Below are 20,037 nucleotides of genomic sequence, written 5' to 3' on the forward strand. Positions count from 1 at the left end.
CAGAAAAAGAAATGCAAGATACTATAATTAACAAATGACATGTTCACAGATAGGCTAACCATTGAGCACTCGAGGGGGGTGGGGTTCGCTGCAGGATTGGAGGGGCTCTGATTCTGAAGGCTCTGGTTGTAGAAACAAAATCCATCTCTTTACACTCCACTCCACAATCATGAACCACTTTGTGATGTGTGCATCACATCAACCCCAATGAAATACATTCAAATTTAAGGGATCAACAGAACAAAGTGTGAAACATTTATGGGTTATAGCTACTTCTGCATGTCACCGTAGTGTTCACCTGTGACTTCAGCACCAACCTTGAGAGAAACACATCTCAGCTCAAGCCACAAACTGAATAAAAAGGTCATCTAATTAAAAAGGGGTTTGCCAAAATGAACAAATCTATAGGTTCTTTAACAGCCGAAGACACAGAGAATTTTAAAACCTGAAACCTGATGCGTTTTTTTTAAGTAGAAAGAGCAGAAACAGTATTGGTGTCAGTATCAATAAGGCTCCTGAAAGAGAAACTAACATCCTAATCCTAACTTAACTAAGTGTGCACTGCAAGTCTGAGAATGACCAAGAGCCACATTATAAACACATTTACCTCGCCTCGCATCTTACATTGAGACTCCAAAACATACAACAAAGGATATAATTCCTGCTATAAAATCTGCATTACATTTTGATTTGAACTTTGAGATATTACGGCACATCATTAGGTGATGGGAGCCTCCAGGTGAGTGGTACGCTGGGGCTATAAAGACATGGTCAGCAACAATATCCAGGTAGGATCTGGTGTTGCAACAATAATCAGTTTGTACTGATGGTGCCAAACTGTCTCAGGAAGATATAACACCAAAATACCACCTCCACCACCAGCAAAGTGTTTCTACAAGCCAGGATGGACCCATGCTTTCACATAGTTTACACCTAATTCTGACCATCTGAATGAAACTGAGACTCATCGCATCAGGCAACATCCTTCCAAGCTGATATTGACCGTTTTAGGTTAGCTCGTGTGAATTGTTGCCTCAGATTCCATTTCTAAGATGATTGATGTGTCGCCTTGTGAGAATCCAGCAGTTTATGACGTACTCAGACCAACTCATCTCACCAACAACCTCGCTACGCTCAAAGTCAGTTAAACTTGTTTTCTTCCCCGGTGCTGATGCTCAGTTAACACTTTGTCAAGTTAGAACCTCAGTAAGTCGTCTTCATCACATCCAGGTACCTCAATACAATGAGTTCATGACTTGTTTGGCAAATTTACATTTTTTTTTTTGCAGACTTGAGAAGAGAAAGTATAACCAAAGAAAGAACAGAAAAGGAATAGATATATATAAAAGGAAGCGAAAATAAAGATTAGAGAACAGCCTTTGAGTTTGGGACAGTACAAAAGGCGGGGCAGAAGATGTAACAGAGAAGGAAATGTGAGTGGAGGGTCAAATGGAGATTTAATGGGTAAGAAAAAAAGACCCAACCCTGGGCAAGCCAAAGTGGTATTGACCATGTGAAAGAGCTCTAACGCTGGTCACAGGTGCTGCTGACTCCACCGAAGCATAACAGCACCAACAGCGTTTCCAGGACAGACAGCAGTGACCTCATCTCCGCCCTGCGTGCATTTAGACGTGGCGGCACAGAGAACACGGCGGTCTGGTCTACGTCGGCACCTCTCCGCCCGTTTAGTTGTTCGCTTCTTTTGTGCAGGTTTCAGTTCTGGGCAGCAGGCCAACAGGTATGTCATTTAGTCAACACAGAGATTTGTTCCACTACAACACTACAAAAAAAAAAAAAAAACCTTCAGCCACAGTGTTTGCTCATACCACCATCCATGTTTACACCGTGGCAGTGTCACCAGAAGTCTGGGTCTTTGTCAGTAAATGAAGATAGATGAAGGAGAAACAACGCCTGAGTTTAAACGGCACACATTACCTTTTGTCAGTTACCTTACAGGAACAAAGATCTGCTAATCGGCTCATTTTAATGCTTAAATAACACAGCAGCAGTCACAAGTTTACATCCTCTCATTGCTGATATTAAGTTTGGGCTTTTAATTATTTAATTGAACTTTTTTTCTCAGGTTGACACTATTATACACAACAAAACGGCCCACAAACTCCCAATTTGGTTAAATAGCTAGTTGTTGCTTTTTGTAGCCACTAACAAGCGTCTGGCATTCTGGTTCAATATTTGACCATTTTTCAAAGCGTAATTGGTAAACGTAATCCTGATTAGATCTTGTTCTCTGGCATTAAAAGACCATATGTGAAACATATTTTTTAGCCTCTAACATTTAGAGGCTAAATATGTATTTTTTTTTACTTCCCCATACATGCCCTTACCACAGCCTGAAGTGTAAAATGAGTGTTCCTCTATTAACTGCAGCAGCCTCTATAGGCTCCATTAGTCAGTTCATGGGAGAGTGATTCGGAACGAGTCCTCTGGTCCTGTACGTGGGTGTGACGCGCTTCTTATTCACCTGGCTGCTTTGTTGAGTCTCCACCGCCATTCACGCATTAGCAAGAGAACATGGGCTAACTTCAGTATTTAGAACCTTCTTACCTCAGAAGACATCACGCCTCTAAATAAAAGACCTGTGCAGCCGCAGCAGCAGATGCTTTTGCTCCTTTCCCACGCATGTGCACAACACTGGTGTCATTTCAACTTGTTGCCAGAGGGGGCAGACTTGAGCCAAAACTCTGGATCTTGTGAGTCTAGTTTTATATTTAGGGGAGGGGGGGGGGGGGGGGGGGGGGGACCAGGAGGAGGTAAGAGAGATATGTATGCGGACAGAGTCACCGGCCCGCTGTCTGTGGCGCAGTGGCAGCGCGTCTGTTTATAGCTCTTGAACTTGGTTGCTTAGTTTGTTGCCCAAATAAAATATTTCACGGTCAAAAACAAGCCTGATAACCCACAACCTGCGACTCACGAAATCTACAACAGGCTGAGAAAAAAAACAAGCCAGACTTTGCTTCACGGAAAGTTGCAAGTGTGGTTTATATGGGAAATGAAAAACTCCTAAATCATCTCTTAAACACTTAGATTAACATCACAGGGACTTAGGAGAGGATGCATTCAGGTACAGATCTTACTTAAGGGCGCTTTAAACCGGCTTTTAGGCACAGTCCACAAATTTTCCATAAGGTTCAGGTCAGGACCTTGACCAGCCCATTTCTGAAGCTTCTAGACAGACCGCTGTAGGGTTAGGGTTACCTAACCAGTAAAACCAGTTAGTCTAGGGATCATTGTCCAGCTGCTATCAACTATGTCCAGGTTTCAACCATCAACTGTTGATTTGCGGGTAAAGTTCAAGAGTTTAGAGAGTTTCTTCTTCACTTTTCAATTAACCTTGTGCAATGTACTGGTAAAACTGGCAATAAAAGAGCCCCACATCATGATACTGCCACCACTGTCCAGAGCTGTTATTACGTACTGACAGACTGGAAAACCTCACCTTGGCTCCTCCAAACATACTTCTGCTCATGCTGGACAAATCGCTACCTTTGTGTCTCATGCGAATGTGACATATTTATTCTTTTCCAGAAGGCATTTGGGTTGTTAATGTGAGCTGGTCATGGTGTCTGCTTTGGAGCACAGGCCTCTTTCTTGGTTTTTCATCATGGTGATATAAAACTGGCTTTACTTTCAATTGACAGCAATTCTGCTGATCCAGCAATTTTCGGGTCTTGACCTTAATGCCCTCCTTTTTGCTTTAAACAGTATAAAGTGACTATTTTGGGCCACTTTGGGATCAAGTCATTAAAAGGGCCGGTTGCACATGTATAGATGACACTTTTAATTTCGTAATTTAATTCCAGTTCACATAAAAAATGTAATTGAAAAAACTTCAGTTACGTAAAAGTAGCACCTTAGGCCGATTTGAGCAGTTTATCTGCAAAACAAGTTGATATTGGGGTGAGTTACACTTTAAACTCATCATTCTGCATCACTTTTTCTCTTTCTGGACATTTCTGGGTTGTTTTACTGTGTTTAATTTTGCCAGGTCTGCCTCTAGTTTCTGTTATTACTGCGCAGGTGTCTGCTTCAGGGAGTACGTTTAACCCGTGGGTTTGCAGATAAAGCAAAGAATAACAGAGAAATGCATCTTAATGTAATCTGTGACTTTACTATAATTTCCAACCATCTTACATGTAGGTATAGGCAAAAGAACAGCAGAGATGTTGTCTTTAAAATTGGTCATTGAGGATTTGTCAGCTGACAACCTCACAGTACTCCAAGGGGCGCCACAATTGAAAGCAAAATATTAACGGGTAAATTTCCATGCAATTTCACACCTGCTTAGCATTCTGACAATTAAAAGCTGCTTTCTGAGTGAAAGAAAGCAGACCCAAGAGTTTAACAGTTGACCCAAATTAAATGTAAGTTTGTCTGAGCACAAAGAACAAGACTACACAACGTTGGTCTGTATGCTTATAAAAATGACTTAATGATCTATAACTTATTCAAGATTTTATTTCACAACAATACTGACAAACGAACAAGAACTAGTTCAGAGTATTACTGTGAACTTTGAACATGAAATGCTTCAGTTTTAACACTGCGAAGTGAAAGATCTTAATGACTAATGAACATTTTTGGTTCTTAGCACTTCTGGGGATTCTCCCTTTTAGTAATGGTAGAGTTAAATTGGTTAGGAAGTCACTAAATCTATGATTTCAGCACATTGGCAACATGGAAGACGCCACATTTCCTAAAGACATCTCGTTAATAGCGTTCTTTAAAAGTTGTCACGGTTAAGGTGGAAATGCCAGAACATTTGCACCTCTAAAGTAAATACATAAGACACACCGAAGGAATACTAATAGGATATCTGTGTATTCATGTATTTTAAATTCTGCACACATAGTTTCCTAAAGAAAAGTGAGGAGTAAACCTCAAATATATTGAGAGGATTAAACAGGTCCAAATAGGCTTAATACATCAACAGTCTGCAGTTTTTCTTTTGCCAAGTATAATAAGGACCACATTTCAACACATGACTCCCTACATTGGACCAGGGTAAAAAAACAACGACTGAAGGATAAATCAGGAAACTTTGGAGCCATCTTTGACAGGAAATTCTCTTTTATCCTCTAATCTGAAAAACCTCTAAATGTGCGTGCCTTCATGTCGGCAAGCGACCAAAATTAAAAAGTATTTTCCTCTAAAAAGTGCTGAAGAACGGATCTGTGTCTGTTTATTTCAGATTACATTTCTGTAATGCCCCACTAGCCTGGAGCCCAGCTGGCACCGGGAGCACGCTGTTAAGGAATCGACTGGTGCCACACACAGAGATCACATTTCCCCTCTTTTAGCATCTCCACAAGGCTGCCAGGAAAATTTAGAATTTCATTTGAAGTCTTATTGATGCAAATAGCTTAATGGCCAAGCTCTTTTTGCAATAAAAACCTCATTATTTCCTTTTCACAGCACTACAAGTCCTCACTCTAAGAGCAAAGGATGTTTTGTAAATCCAGACTGACCATTATTATTATTACAAAACTTCGTCCCAGTAGACCCAGTGGGAGTTTAAGTATTGAACCTACTTTAGCCGTCTTAAACTCAACCTTCTAAAACAACTCCATTCAATTTGTTTCGCTTTTCTTGCATTTTTTAAAAATAATTTATTAAATACGAATGAATAAAATATAGATATACAAACTATGTGTCATGAAATGTACTTACACCTCACCATTCAACACCTTTTTGCAGCAACAAAAGAAACTGAATTTATCAGTCTGCTCCTAATATGCTGAGTTAGTTTTGGTTTATTTGGGCTAGTTTAGGTTATTTCATGCAGATTTTTGTCATATATGTGAATGCCTTACAAATTGAAAATCAGATCATTTTATGAGATGCTGAAAAATAAAGAGTGTTTTCTTTTCTAGTGGAGATATTTTGCACATGGTACCCAGAGTAAATATGAAGGACTGAGAGAAGAATAAAATCTGTACTGTTGTATTTACAGGAAAACTGAATATGTTGTTTTTATTTTTTCTACAAAATTGTAATTCTTTAATTTTTTTTATGCCAGGTTTTGGGAACAAACATAGCTGTTTTATGGAGGAGGATAATCCGCCATTCCTCACAGTAAAAGGCAAAAATACAGATCCCCACAAGAGAAATGCAAAATCACATGTTCTTAAAGGCTAAAAATGTGGATCAGGGTGAAAATACATGTATAACAAAAAAAAAAAAAAGATTTGATTTTCCATGCAATAATGTTTGCACATTAAAATCATTTTTGATCCATCATTTTGATCTCTGAATGAAAATCAATATTCTTAAATAAATAAACTAACTCACTAAATGAGGTAACTCGCTATGCCATCCATCATCCTTTGATTTGTAATGAGAGCCTAATTGCCTGATTCTATTTCAACAGAGTAATTTAATAAAGAGATGGAAGAGGGACTGAAATCTTAAACCCTCCCAACAGCAGAACCACAACAGAACACAACCAGCGTGGACACGAGAACAAAGAAAAAGCCTGAAAAGCACTATTCTTAGAACGCCGGGTCCTCTGCTGTGCTGAGGAGAACCGCAGGATCACCGTGAGAACCAGCAAAGCATACGCTGGCAGGAGACCATGTTCCTGATGCAAAGCAGCTATTGACGGTGTCACAATGAAGCAGACGAGAACAAAATCAACACTCCGCTCAGGGATTTCCAATTAAGCAGATCCCTGCAGTGTGTGTGTGTGTGTGTGTGTGTGTGTGTGTGTGTGTGTGTGTGTGTGGTGGACTCAGACCACTTTCACCTTCACTGTGATTCATCCCTCTCCAACTAGCAAGTAGAACTGTGACACTTGTCGCCCCTACAGCGATTACCCAATTAGACGAGCTGTGATCATTTTTTTTACTCCATGTTTTAAGCTGTTCTGTTATATAAACAGGAACTTCTTATTCTAGTAACACATTGTAGAACACATTATTGTAGAACTGAAGTGTTCTTGGTCCTTCTGCTCACAGTTGGTGGTAAGTTGCTTCAGACTGAGATGGTCTTCCCGCGGCAGCTACAGTAAAAAAAAAAAGAAGCTTTTCTTTAAATGAAATCTGGCGCCTCGGTCAGAATTAGCACAATTAGCACAAAGATCCTGAGGTCTGTTCAACAAGTTTGGCGTTCTTGTGATCTTGAGATCGACGCTTGTCTGGGCTTTCTGAAGACCTTTCATTTGAATTTGGTCGCTTTTCTTTCATTTTAAGTCCTGACATTGTTATTTGACCGGCACAGTGTTTGATGGATGATTAAAAATGAGGACGGTGGGTATGTGTAGGACAAAAGAAGGCGTGTCAGGCTTTCTTTTTTTTTTTTTTAAACAGGGAAGAAAGCAAGAACCGTCTGGCAAGTTCGGACTGAGGAACTGAGAAAGGCATCAGCCGTCATTTCGTGTCTTCATTTTTCAGATTGTTTTTATTTATTTATTTAGATTTTACGGATTGCATTGTTTTCTAATTGCTTTTTACAGATTGCATTCTCTAACACGTCTGGGATGGGTTTTTAACGAAAAGCAAAAAACTAAAATCTGAAAAGATATCAATATACAATCTATCAATATTTCTTTTTTTTTTTTTTTGAAGTTTTTCAAAGTTTTTGACCAGTGTTCTTTGCTAGCATTAATACCGGAACATATTTATCTCCTTAAAGATTGAATGATTGATTGATTGATTGATTGATTGATTGATTGATTGATTGATTGATTGATTGATTGAACATTCACCACTCCTGGTCAACCCGGATGGATAGACAGACAGAATAATTGAAGACATGGAGATTCATTTCACTTGTTTCTTAACCCACAGAGGGGTTTCTCAGGCCCAGCTTTGGACCGTAATGCTTCACTGAGTCTTGTTTTCATGCATGTTCAGTACTGAAAGTGCCACTCGCACCCGGCATCAGCGATGCATGCGTTTCCACATGAGCGCCTCATGCAGTTAACAAAGCCGTCGTTTTTGTCCTGAATAAATGAGAAGCATCAAGCTCCAAGTGAAGTTATTTTTCTGACCGACAGAAAATCTAATCTCAGAAATGCTGGAAAGCCACGGGAGTGAATGCATTCAGTAGAAAACACTCTTGTTATTTAATGGTGAATAATGATAAGGTGCTGCAGTGGACGTCTGTCAGAGCAGCTGTTAAAGAGTCATTTTTTCCAGTGCAGCTGCTAACCACAGTGATTACTGACCACACAGGCTCTCAAGTGCTGCTTATCCTAACTCCCCTTGAGGGCAATTAAACCTTCAGCGCTATCTCTTTCACATCCACCTTCCTCTCTAGCTGCTGTTTGTCCTCTTGTCCTGTCCTCATCCTTTCCCTGTCTCCCTCGCTGTCTTCCTACTTTCATTTATGTCACTCTGTTGCCCCCTTAAAACTCACCAACTCTGCAGCTTCCAGCCGTCCCCCCCCCCCTCCCCCAAGTTTTGCAATTAACTTGCAAAAGTCCATTTAATAACAGAAAATACTCAAAGGGGTCCTTAAACCTTAAATGGCTCAGCTCTATGCAATGAGCCAAGCTTCGTTTTACCAACTAGCTCTGAATGAGCAACAGAATCTGACCATCTTGCATTAAACTTGATGACTTACGATTGGATTCGATTGCATGTACTCGGATCTGAATCTGACTGAATTAGAAATTATTAGCTGTACAAAATGACTCCAATATGCAATACTTATTCTGGCCGTATTTTTATACATTTTTATGTATAAAAATGTATAGTTTTTAGACAAAACTAGCTCTATATTAGATGAGCTGTTTTTTTCATTACTTATTTAGTGTGTAACTCTGGGTTTTTTGCCACCGTCACCCAAATCTCCCCATTGCGGCACAATAAAGGAGTTTCTTATCTTATCTTACATACAGCAGAGTGTTTCTTGTAAAGTGTCTTGATAAGGCATTAATGGTTCCTGGTGAGGAGTAAAAACTAACTAAAGTGAACTGAACTCAGTGAAAATCCCGACCGAAAGGAGAAGAAGAAAAACGGCTAGAAAGCGCCAATAGCAACGCTGCGACAGACGTGCAGCAAATCCTGATAGATCAGAGTCCAAACCCAGACCAGCAGCAGAGAGAATGTCGTTATCTCTGAAGGGTCTGGAGGCTATAGCGGTTAAAAAGATATCCTTACGTTCTGTTCGGTGAACTTATCAGCAGCCAGTATTTACCTGCAAACAAATTCAGTTTGAGAATCAGAGATGTAAGAGAACTTTCACACTGACGGCCTATCAGAGAGGCGCTGAGAAACAGGATATATTGACTGCAACAGATTCAAGTCAAAAAGGACTTTCACTCAGTGTTTGGGGATAGGTTTCAATCCAGGAGGCCGTTGAGCAAGTCACAGTTAAGCAACCTGGAGTTTGGGAGCTGTTGTTTTTCAGCCCATCCTCTTCAAAGCATTTCGAGTCCGATGAAAACCAGCGGCCTGACCGCCTGACCCCTCCTCCAAGGTCATCAGAGCCTATTGTTTGGTGTGAGCTGTTTACTTGTTCGCCTAAAACCTGATGAGACGCTTACGCAATTTCTTTGAAGTAAGTTTCAAAGCAGGGTTGTAGATACTGGAAAGCTGAAACTACAAACCCCAGAATTAACAGAGACTCCTGGGAAAGTGTTGATGGGTATTGATAGAAGAAAAAAGTCCAGTCTGGTGGACTTGGGTGTAATCCTGCTGTAGCTGCCGTGACTCGGATGACTGAGAATCTGCACAGACAGGATATGTTACCGAAGCCCACCCAGAGCAGCTATCGCCTGCCTTTATCCTTTAGCTTCTCCCTTTAGGTATGATAAAGCAGATGATCTGCCTCCATCTCACTTTTTCTCTAAACATACTCGTCTGTCACACCACCCCAACTGTCCCTCATAAAAATACAAACCTGAGTGTTCATCTTTTCCTCTCTCCTTGTAGCTCAATATTCTGCATATTTTGTTCAGTTTATCCTCTATCCCTCTCCTGCATGTGTCCAGACCACTAACTCTGATCGTTTACTTTAATATGTTCAACCTTAGCGCTACCAGCCCCAGTTCCACTGCCAGTCTTTTTGTTAGTGCCACCAAACATCCTAGCAGATCTCTTTAGCATCTTGTAACCCTTCCCTTTCACTCTTGAAATGCATGCTTTGGTCCACTGGCTGATTTTTATATAAGGGATGAGTTCTCACCCCCAGGGCACCACAAGCAGTAAGGAAAGGGAAAGAAGTTACATATCAGTTGCAGCCACAACACGTTTTGTGTCGCTTATTTGGCTGTAAAGTCATTGGGGAATTAGCCACAGGTGGCTAATGATGTAAAGGTTGCACATAAATTAACAAAAAGAGATTTATATTTCTCCAACTGCCACAAATTACTCTTGAGACTTGGATCCATCATGTCCTCCCTCCCTGCACCCTCTTCTTCATTTCTCATTGCTTGGGATGGCGGGCCCTATGTACTTAAACTCACCCACCTTCAGAACGTCTTGTCCTTTCAGCTTCACAGACCCATCAGTCTCCCTTTTTATTTACAAACATGGATTCTTGATCAGTCAGTTATTGACTTTAATTCCTCATCTCTCAGGAAACTCCTTCCACATTCTCTCCCTACAGCTTCCTATTCTTGCTGCAAATCACAATATCATCTGTAAACATCAGTTTCATTTATTACTGAAGTACATATGATCAAAAACCTATGTTTCTTGCAAGAACACATGCTTTAATATAGATAAGTGTAGACATACATGGCATTATAAATCAGAAGCAAACAAAGTTACAGTTGTGAAGGTTTTCCAACACAGAATCATCACGAACCATTGTGAAATTCCTGAGACTGAGGTTGTTTTAAGTTTGGCTGGAATCCACTCTGGGACAAGCAGTCAGCTCATCTCTCCAATGAGAAATAATATCTGCTTTTGGCAAAATCAGATGGCCCAACATGCTGCAAAGTAAAGGTAAGACACTGACTTTTTATAAATACTCTACATAATCATATTTCAATAAACTTCCAACATTTAACTTTGAGCCATAATATCATATACAGGAGATATATAGCAGAGTTACAATATTACCTCAACATCTGAGGATAAGTTGGCTTGTTTTGTAACATTGGTAAAAAATATCATGTGACACATCAAATATTTAATTTTGTTACCACTATATTACGATGACCCTGCTGCAAGATCTTAAGATAATGCTCACTGGCAATACTGAAACTTTAAAATACTTTCCTGCAAAACTGAACATTACAGATGCATTCACTAGGGACTATGTTGAATATAATGCTTCAGATAAGATACCATAAGGACGTGCAATCGCTTTATTCTAGGAAGGGAATCATGCATCTCTGCGTTAAAACTGCAAGGTTACAGGCTTCACTGAACGACGACGACCTTTTGCAAAGCCAACAAGGTGCGCCTGTCTCCCGATCAGCACAATTCCCTTTTATTCCAAAGGTAACCTAAATGTTTCATCAGCGATTAATCAGATCAGTAAATTACTCGACCAGCAGTCACACAAGCGTTTGACCCTTTGATGGGGAAGGAGAAAATGGACGGAGGACAAATATTTCTGTATGCGGTAACGGAGGACAGGGAGGTCTGTGGGTTGGCAGATGAAGAGGGAACGGTAAACGGGAACCAGTAGGTAAGTAGAGCCGAAGCTCTTAGCTAACCACAGCCATCAATTGACCCTGGCGTTTGGAGCTAAAACTGCTTATCTTTTAGAGGAGGTCAATAATAGTTTAATTCAAGAAAGAGGAAAAGGAGACGCAGGACAGAAGGTGCGGTTCCTCTCTTGCCATGTTATAAATAATGCATATTCTGGAGTTTACAGGAAGACACTCGGGTTCATCAAATACATTGATCTGGGCTTGCTTGATTTTAATTGGTTGTTGTTGTTGAGTGCTAAGATATTTTAGATTCAGCCACACCTTTGCATAGAATTAAGTACAAATTTCAAAATCTGCAGCAGAAAAGCAAAAGACAGAGAAGAAAAATGAAAGAGAGGCAACAAAAGGACTAGTGGGAAACATTGGTATGCGAACGTCTGCTTTTAAAACACAACATGTTGTTGGAGAAAGTGGTTCACCATTAACCGGTATCAATTAACAGATGATGACTGGCAGTGAACTAATTGTCTTTCTATCCATAATGGGCTTGTGGTTTTGTTGTAGTGGTTGTTGCATTTTTAACCCTCATTAAATGATTTCATTGTCTAAAACCAACCAGGATAAACAGGATCTCGAGAAGGAAACCAAACCTTTGCTGTTCTGATCAGAAGTTTACACACCCTCATCATGGCAGTGATGCATCTGGGGTCGTTAATGATTCATCTGAACTGTACTGTTTATTATATGATACAGCTGCGAGGGATTTAAAGAAAAACCGTTGAGCTAACAGGTTTGGAGTAATTTTTTTTATATGTCATATTTAAATACACAGCACTGGTCATTTTTGGATAAATGTCCCACTTGAAGTCAGTGAACTGACCCAGATATCCGCCATCTAAGTATTGTTTTGTGGTGACGTTCAAGAATGTGGGAGGAGTCCCTCTTGATTATTGCATCCAGTTTATGCAGAGCATGAGTACCACTGGCAACAGAACAGACCCTGAGCACGATGGATCACGTCTGGTTCCTAAGAACCGTTCTTTCTCTGGACCTGACCTGGTCCTCCTACAAAGACACTGTTCAGAACAATGTCAGGCTTATGTCTTCCTGTTCTTGCTGTAGTTACTGTTCATTCTTATTTGTCAGATGTTGCCTCATTAGGTCATTCCTTTGAGCTTAGGTTTCTAGTTTAGTTCTTTGTGTTCTGCTCCTCTCATTTTAATTAGGCTCCTCCCCTCAGCCTCCCTGCCTTTCTGTCTACCTCAGCTGCCACTGTTGTGGAAAATGTTATGGATGTATGTAACTCTGATCATATCTTCTCTGGGTGCACCTGCATAACTTTCTCCGCCGGGCTGTGGATGTTCAGTCCGGCGGAGACTGGACTTCCTGCGGCAACTCAAGAGATACAACCTTCCTCAGGAGCTGCTGGTCGTCTTCTACACGGCCGCTGTTGACTCCGTCCTGTGTTCATCCATCATGTCGTTTGGCTCATCCACTAAACAGGACAGGTCACAGCTGCTGACCGTCCCGCCATCAAGGACTTCTACAAACTTATAGGGTCAGGAAAAGGGAAGCTGACATCTCTGCAGACCCCACACATCCTGGACACAAGCTGTATAGACGTTTACTTTCATGTTGGCACTACAGAGCACCGTTTACAACAAAACCAACCCCCACAGAGACGGATTCTTCCCCTGGGCTGATAGAGTTAGTTCATAACATAAAAGTATATGCCATTTGACATTTTAAAAGTCTTGAGCCCCCCCTGAATTAGAGAAAATCATTGTTGTTTGATGCTGTAGCGCACATATTCCCCTAGTTACTGGAGGAAAATAGGGAGTACCAATATGGCGGCTAGTGGCTTCACAGCGACGTGTACTACCAACGGTGAATCAGCAATCCAGTGAATAAATAGAGATCAGTGTTTGCAACCCTCACCATAACACTTCCAAATATATTTATTGTCATTGATTCTAAAACAGCTTCATTCTTGTAACGTCTGACAGGAAAACCTTTCTCCAGATTCAGGAGGTATTGACTTGTTTATGTGGGCAGCTGCAGGTTTCATTCAATCAGCAAGATGCCAGGTTTGGGCCATCGCCTTCGTCAGCACCTTCCTACACTACGGCTATGTTGCATTAGAACGTGTGTCCCAGAATCCTCCAGTTCACGATAAGCTCTGCGGTTCCTGTGTTGTTGCTAAAGATGACGGTTTGGGTCAGACAGTGGAACGTTGCACATTGGTGGGTGGACGGACAATGATCCTGTCAGCTCCCAGTTCTGGGCGGGTTTCCAGCTTTTGCTGCTGCTTGGTTCTTCCAGAACACCTTAATCTCCCTTTATCTGGCCAGGATAGTTTGGTTAAATAATTTAAACTCTGACATAACAAGGACACTGGTCCCAAACATGAATCAAAACCACTTTTGAAATCGATAAAGAAGGCTAACCTGAAGTTTCGGGACTGGACTTGATCTCAACACTATTAAAAATGTGGGCTGTGCTTAAAGGTGAGTTTCATGCCAGAAAATCAACCAACTAAACTTTACCAAATCGACCAGGAAGAGTGGTCAGATATCTGAGAACAATCATGTGGTTGAGGTATCCATAATGTGTTTTAGCCTGTGTGGATTAAAGAAAATATGCAAAGAATTCAGACGTAAAGGTACATAGCCACGTTTTGCACTTAAAAAAACATTTGATCGTGATAAAATAAGGTTATACACACCAAGCCTCCATCCTGATAGTGTTTTGATGTTTCTTTTTTAGCCTAAATACAACCCAGCACTGGCGCGATGACCACATAGATGTGATGCCATCTAGTGACAGTATTACAGAACTACCAGAATGCCGTTTGCTTAATTAATAAATCAAAATTATATAATGCTGGACCGAACCTGACCCTCTGCAAGCAGCAGCTCGCCGTGATCGAAGACCAACCGTTATTAATTAAATAAAACGATCTACAGCAACTTCAAGAGCCTCATATCAAAACATTTACTCATGTCAGTCAACTCTGTGCATCAGATCTGAGCCTCGGCAGCTTTAGCATACGCTTTCAGTGAACACCAACGTTCAGACTGTATTCCCAGAGAAATTCCAGGCTTTTCCCTCTTGGAATCATATTATTATTTGCTATTTTTTTCCCCCCACTGGATCTTGGACCATTCTGCATTGTTTCACCTGGAGATGCTAATAGCCCTTAGCTGCTTCCTTGTTTTAACCCCTGCTGCACATGCGCAGTACGTACTTCCATTAAAATCGTAAATAAACACGAAAGGCTTTATTTTACAAACAAATTGAGCAAAAACAAAGCATAAAACACGAAAATAATAACTTACACGCCAGCATGGTGTGATAATCTTTCATAAAAACTTTGTATGCCACCAGAATGAGCTGCTGATGTATAAATAAAAAAAAGTTAATTAACGTGGCTATGGACCTTTAAATTAACAAAACATCCATGCTGATGATGAGTGAATGCAAACTTCTGGCTGGAACCTAAAATAAATTTTCTCTCTCACATTATTAGTTTTTAACCCTGACCAAGCACATTAACAACGCCCTAAGTCAATTTTATTTTGATAAAGTTGTGCTAAATTAAGGAACTTCTTGAATAGTTAATATATCAATAAAATTAAGAGCTTCCAGAAATGTCGAAATCTGAATTCATTCCACGTTTTTCCTCAACCATCACAAATAATTTCAAAGAAACGACTTGAAAAGATCTTGACAGCCTGAAAATCTAGACTGCCTGAAGGGCAGAATAACCCATCGCATTAAATCAAATCCATCATTTGATTTAGTCAAGCCTCGTTGATCATCTGTGCGACTGAATTTACAGGACATTACAGCAAAACCTCAGGGTTAGTGTCTGCAAATAGTTACGGAAACAAGCACGTGAAAGAGTTTCATCTTATCCACACCCTTTAAATACTACCGACCAACTCAACATTATATTATCATCAGAAATATAAAGCTAAAGCACAAGTTTAAAGATGCTCCACATCTGTCAGCATGTAGCGTCCATTTCCTTCAGACAAATCAAGACTAAAATAATGTTTTTCAGAAAGGGACAAACTGTTCTAAATTGGATCCTTTGGATCAAACGCTCAGGTATAAAAGCAGAAGGTCTGGTAGAGTTTGCAGAAATGATTAAAATAACTTCAAGTGGCTCAACTTAAATGGCCTCAGCTACACTCAGACACATAATAATCAGTGTTAAAACACTGGAGCTGATGTGTTCCACACAGAAACAGACGCAAACAATTGGAGTCAGCAGGAGCTGATTTAATAGTTGGGTCTCATGATTTATTAATTGTCTGCAGTCAATGCCCTCAGAGCTGGGTGCCATCAGGGACACGATGCGGGCTGCCGTGCTGTAACGCAACGCTGCCAGCTCCGCCTGCGTGTCCTTCCAGAGGCAGGTAGAGTTCAGCAAAACACAAATAAAAAGTTACTGCAAGCAAAAATCTGGCCGCTGTTAGAAGTACAATCATGTCTGACTTCAAGAACTGAACAGAGGACAAGTTGGAGCAGGTTTTTTTCTTTTTAACGATTTCTAAAGCCTGCTTATTCACTCACTGACGCACTTTACCTATCTGAGAATACCTGACCCAGCCGGATAGATAGATAGATAGATAGATAGATAGATAGATAGATAGATAGATAGATAGATAGATAGATATAGATAGATAGATAATAAAAGCACAGTGCTTTACTCACTTTCTGCAGAGCCCTAAAATCCACGTTACTTCCCAAATACGCGCGTATCCAGAGACAATGTGGACTAATGTCATTGAAGAAGCCGGCAGTGCGCGCAACGGAGCGGAGTCCAGAACGCAGCGGGTCCACCCGGCGCACTGAGGCACCTCCACTCCACACAGACCCAGGGAGGAGGAGGAGTTTGGTTTTTTTTTTTTTGGGTTGTGCGTTTTTTTTTTTCCTGCTCTGTCTTCCTCCCTCTCTCTTTTTCTCTCTCTCTCTCTCTGCGCTCACCGCCATCGTGTGTTTCTAAACTGTTTGTGTTTGGCTTCAAGGATCATTAAGAAGAATTATGCGGACAATTAGACAAAAACAATGCAATCACGACAGAATTAGACGCCGTGGGGTAGCCTTCACTTACTTTCTGACTAAAACCAAAGTAATTATTTATTCACTTCCAATTAAACCGTCTTCCTGATTACAGAGTTTAATTTAAGTAAATGTTGATAAAGCTGCAATATTTCGTGTTGGAATCTTTGGTTTCGATCTACTGATTTCAACAGGACCCAAATGCAGACAGAACCAGAGGCGAAGAATATTTAATGATGACAAAATGCTAAAAGCAGAACAGGACGTGGAGGATGAACATGAAACAGGTAAAGTGATGGGGAGCAACAGAAGAATACAGCAGGGAACAGAAAGCCAAGAGCCTGAATACTGAGAAAGGAAGATGACAGAAACCAGATGAGCTGATCAGAGGAGATGAGTTGCAGCTGAGGCAGACAGAAAGGCAAGGAAGCTGAGGGGAGGAGCCTAATTAACATGAGAGGAGCAGAACACAAAGAACTAAACTAGAAACCTAAGCACAAAGGAATGAACTAATGAGGCAACATCTGACAAATAAGAATGAACAGTAAGTACAGCAAGAACAGGAAGACATAAGTTAACAAGGAAATGGTGAGAAAACAAAAGAAAACTAAGGATCATAACACAAAGCGGGTGATTGGAGCGCCAGGGGCGTCTGGTTTTCATGCAAAGCCTATGATGGACATGCGTCTCGAGGCATTGAGAGGTCCTGCGCTGCAATTCCCGTATCTGTCACAGCACATTTTGAGATTTATAGCATCCAAAGCAGCAGACGCTGCGTCAGCGCGTCAACCAATCAGAAAAGCTTAGCTTTGTGTCATAGAGATGTATTTTATCATGGGACAGAAAGACTACAATCACACTGCAGGGAAATGCGACCCAAATCCGATCTTTTTGCCAATATGCGACCCAACTCTATATTTTTCACTGCAGTGGGAACGGCCAGATTCCGATCTTTTCACCCCAAAGAAAATCCGATCTGTGCCACTTCCACATGTTGTGCTAATTCGGATATGTTTCGTATTTCTTCAAAGTGTCCGAAGCCTTGAACGGTCATGTCGCATTTTATCCATCTTTCACAACACGTCTCCGTCTGTTATCTGCACATGAGGGTCGTTTTGCGGCCTTGAACCTTTCAGACATAAAAATAATGACGGCCGTAATTAGTAGTAGTATGAACAGCCACCGCAAAAGAATCCAATTTCAGCTAAAAATCTGAATTGAGCATCAAGCTCTGCAGTGTGAATGTAGCCAAAGTCCCATTGCTGAAAGCGACCTTCGTCTGGACGCAGCTCCTGGAGTTAAATGGTGAAATTCCCCAAACACTAAACGCCTCTGAATTATCTGGTGAATCCAGACACGGGCCAGAGGCGCATGAAGACGAAGTCCTCTGGCTTTATTCAGCAAATAAAGCCAGGCCATGTTCTCGATTCCATCTGCTATTGTACACAAGAGACGGGCAGACAAAAAGAAAAGGGTAGCTCCTCCCAATGCGTGTCAGATATTTGCCCCCAGTTTGAAAACCGTTTTCCCCAATGTGTTTAAAACCTGTTACTGAGATGGTGATCGTAGCTGTACAGTACGGTACCACTGCAAAACATTTTAATGCATCCATGCATTTTGTTTTATTGTTTTTTCTTTAACTTTTTTTTTTTTGGTTAGTTTTGTAAAATGTGTTTTATTTTTCCATATTGTCGCTTCAGTGTGAATAAAAGTATGGCGCTCCATTTGTGTGGGTGCAGAGAAGGACCCAGGCGCAGAGGGGAGCGTTAGATGAGCATCATTTATTATAAGAGAACGGAGAACTTACAGGAGGGCACAAGGGAAGCAGGACGAGGAACACGGGCAGCGTCACAGGCAGCACTACGGGAGGAGCAACGGACATGGCACCGTGGGACCACGCTGAGAACGGCAGTGACTGTAGGTGTGAGAAATGAGAGGATGATGCAGAGCAGCTGGCAGAAGGTACAGCTAAGGAGAGTAAGGAGGGGAGACCAGTGAGATGAAGACGCTGATGAAGACGAACAGAGATTCACAGAAATATTAACTCCAAGGGAAAAGGCAAATGCTCGTCTAAAGGGGAGAAACTAGAATATACAGGGGAATGGGACGCAGGAGTGAGATAGATGAGATATTCTTTCAAACATAAGCGTATCTTTTATATCTTTATAATTTTCCATAGTGGAACGATTTTAAGGCAAATATGCAGACACACTCAATAGTCCAATGATTCTCCTTTTTATGTAAAATTGGCCTCAACTTTGATTGAATATTCAAAGTCTGATGAGCTGAGTAAGAATGAATATTGTTGAGAAACAGACCAGGAATATTCCCTTAACTGGAGTTTATCCTCTTGGAAAAAAATGCACATGCCTACAGTATATTCAATTCAAATTAATTTTTATTATATAGCACCAATTCACAACCCCTGTCATCTCAAGGCTCTTTCCAAAGTCAGACTCCATCAGATCCTCCAGGTTGGTCAGAAAGTTTCCTCTCTAAGGAAACCCAGCAGGTTGCATCAAGTCTCTCCAAGCAGCATTCACTCCTCCTGAAAGAGCGTAGAGCCACAGTGGACAGTCGTCTGCATTGTTGATGGCTTTGCAGCAATCCCTCATACTGAGCATGCATGAAGCGACAGTGGAGAGGAAAACTCCCCTTTAACAGGGAGGAGAATCTCCAGCAGAACCAGGGTATTAATTTGCCTATTGGTAAATGTAATAATGTTAAAGTCCACCACAGTCCCATCATTGTTTTTAGTATATTTACTTACTTACATTAGTAAAACTGCTATAAAACTCAAGTAGTCTTGATAGGATTTGATGTGATTCCACTTGACCTTTGTGTTTTACACCCTCCTGCCACCAAATGTTGATTTTTTTTTTCCACTTTCAAGTGATGCAACAGTGAAGATGTTGTCCAGGTGGTTTGGTCTGTATTTAAAAGAACAGTGTAAAAGTGAACCAAACTATAACGAAGGCGTGAATACTTCTGGCATTCCTTCCAAGGCTATCCTGGAGTTACCTGACTCCGCCAGATAGATTTGCTCCGCATATCCATCTGGAAACCTTCCGTTGAAGTAATTTTGGGAAGGGGCGAAAATACTGGTTAGCTGATTGGCCTATGTTGGTGATAGACGGGCCAAATGAACCAATCAGATTCGTCGTCGCTCGTAACAGAGCGACGACGAAAACACAACCACAAGCCAAGCTACTCTTGCTGCTGCAGGTAAAGGCTCGTTAGCTCAGCAAAGAAATACTCTGTAATTCCGATAAAACTTGCTCGATAGCCACGCTAACGCTAGTTTCATCGGCTGAAGCCGCCATGCTGTTAAGACTGAACTGACGCGCTTCCCGTTGCGTCACACCTCAACCCGCCTCAAAGCCAACGCTGATTGGACG

At 41.1% G+C, this 20,037-nt stretch overlaps 1 protein-coding gene across 2 annotated transcripts in view; it reads right to left on the reverse strand.

Moving 5' to 3' along the window:
- gpr4 (G protein-coupled receptor 4) overlaps window positions 1–16,446 on the reverse strand; it is a 74,587-nt gene extending 58,141 nt beyond the window's left edge. For both annotated transcript variants that reach the window (XM_036150096.1, XM_036150097.1), the window contains exon 1: window positions 16,292–16,446. The gene's annotated coding sequence lies outside the window, so the exon portion shown is untranslated. The remainder of the gene's footprint in view (window positions 1–16,291) is intronic.
- Window positions 16,447–20,037: the final 3,591 nt, after the last annotated feature.

Source organism: Fundulus heteroclitus, chromosome 18 (genome assembly GCF_011125445.2).
Source record: "Fundulus heteroclitus isolate FHET01 chromosome 18, MU-UCD_Fhet_4.1, whole genome shotgun sequence".
NCBI classification, from domain to species: domain Eukaryota; kingdom Metazoa; phylum Chordata; class Actinopteri; order Cyprinodontiformes; family Fundulidae; genus Fundulus; species Fundulus heteroclitus.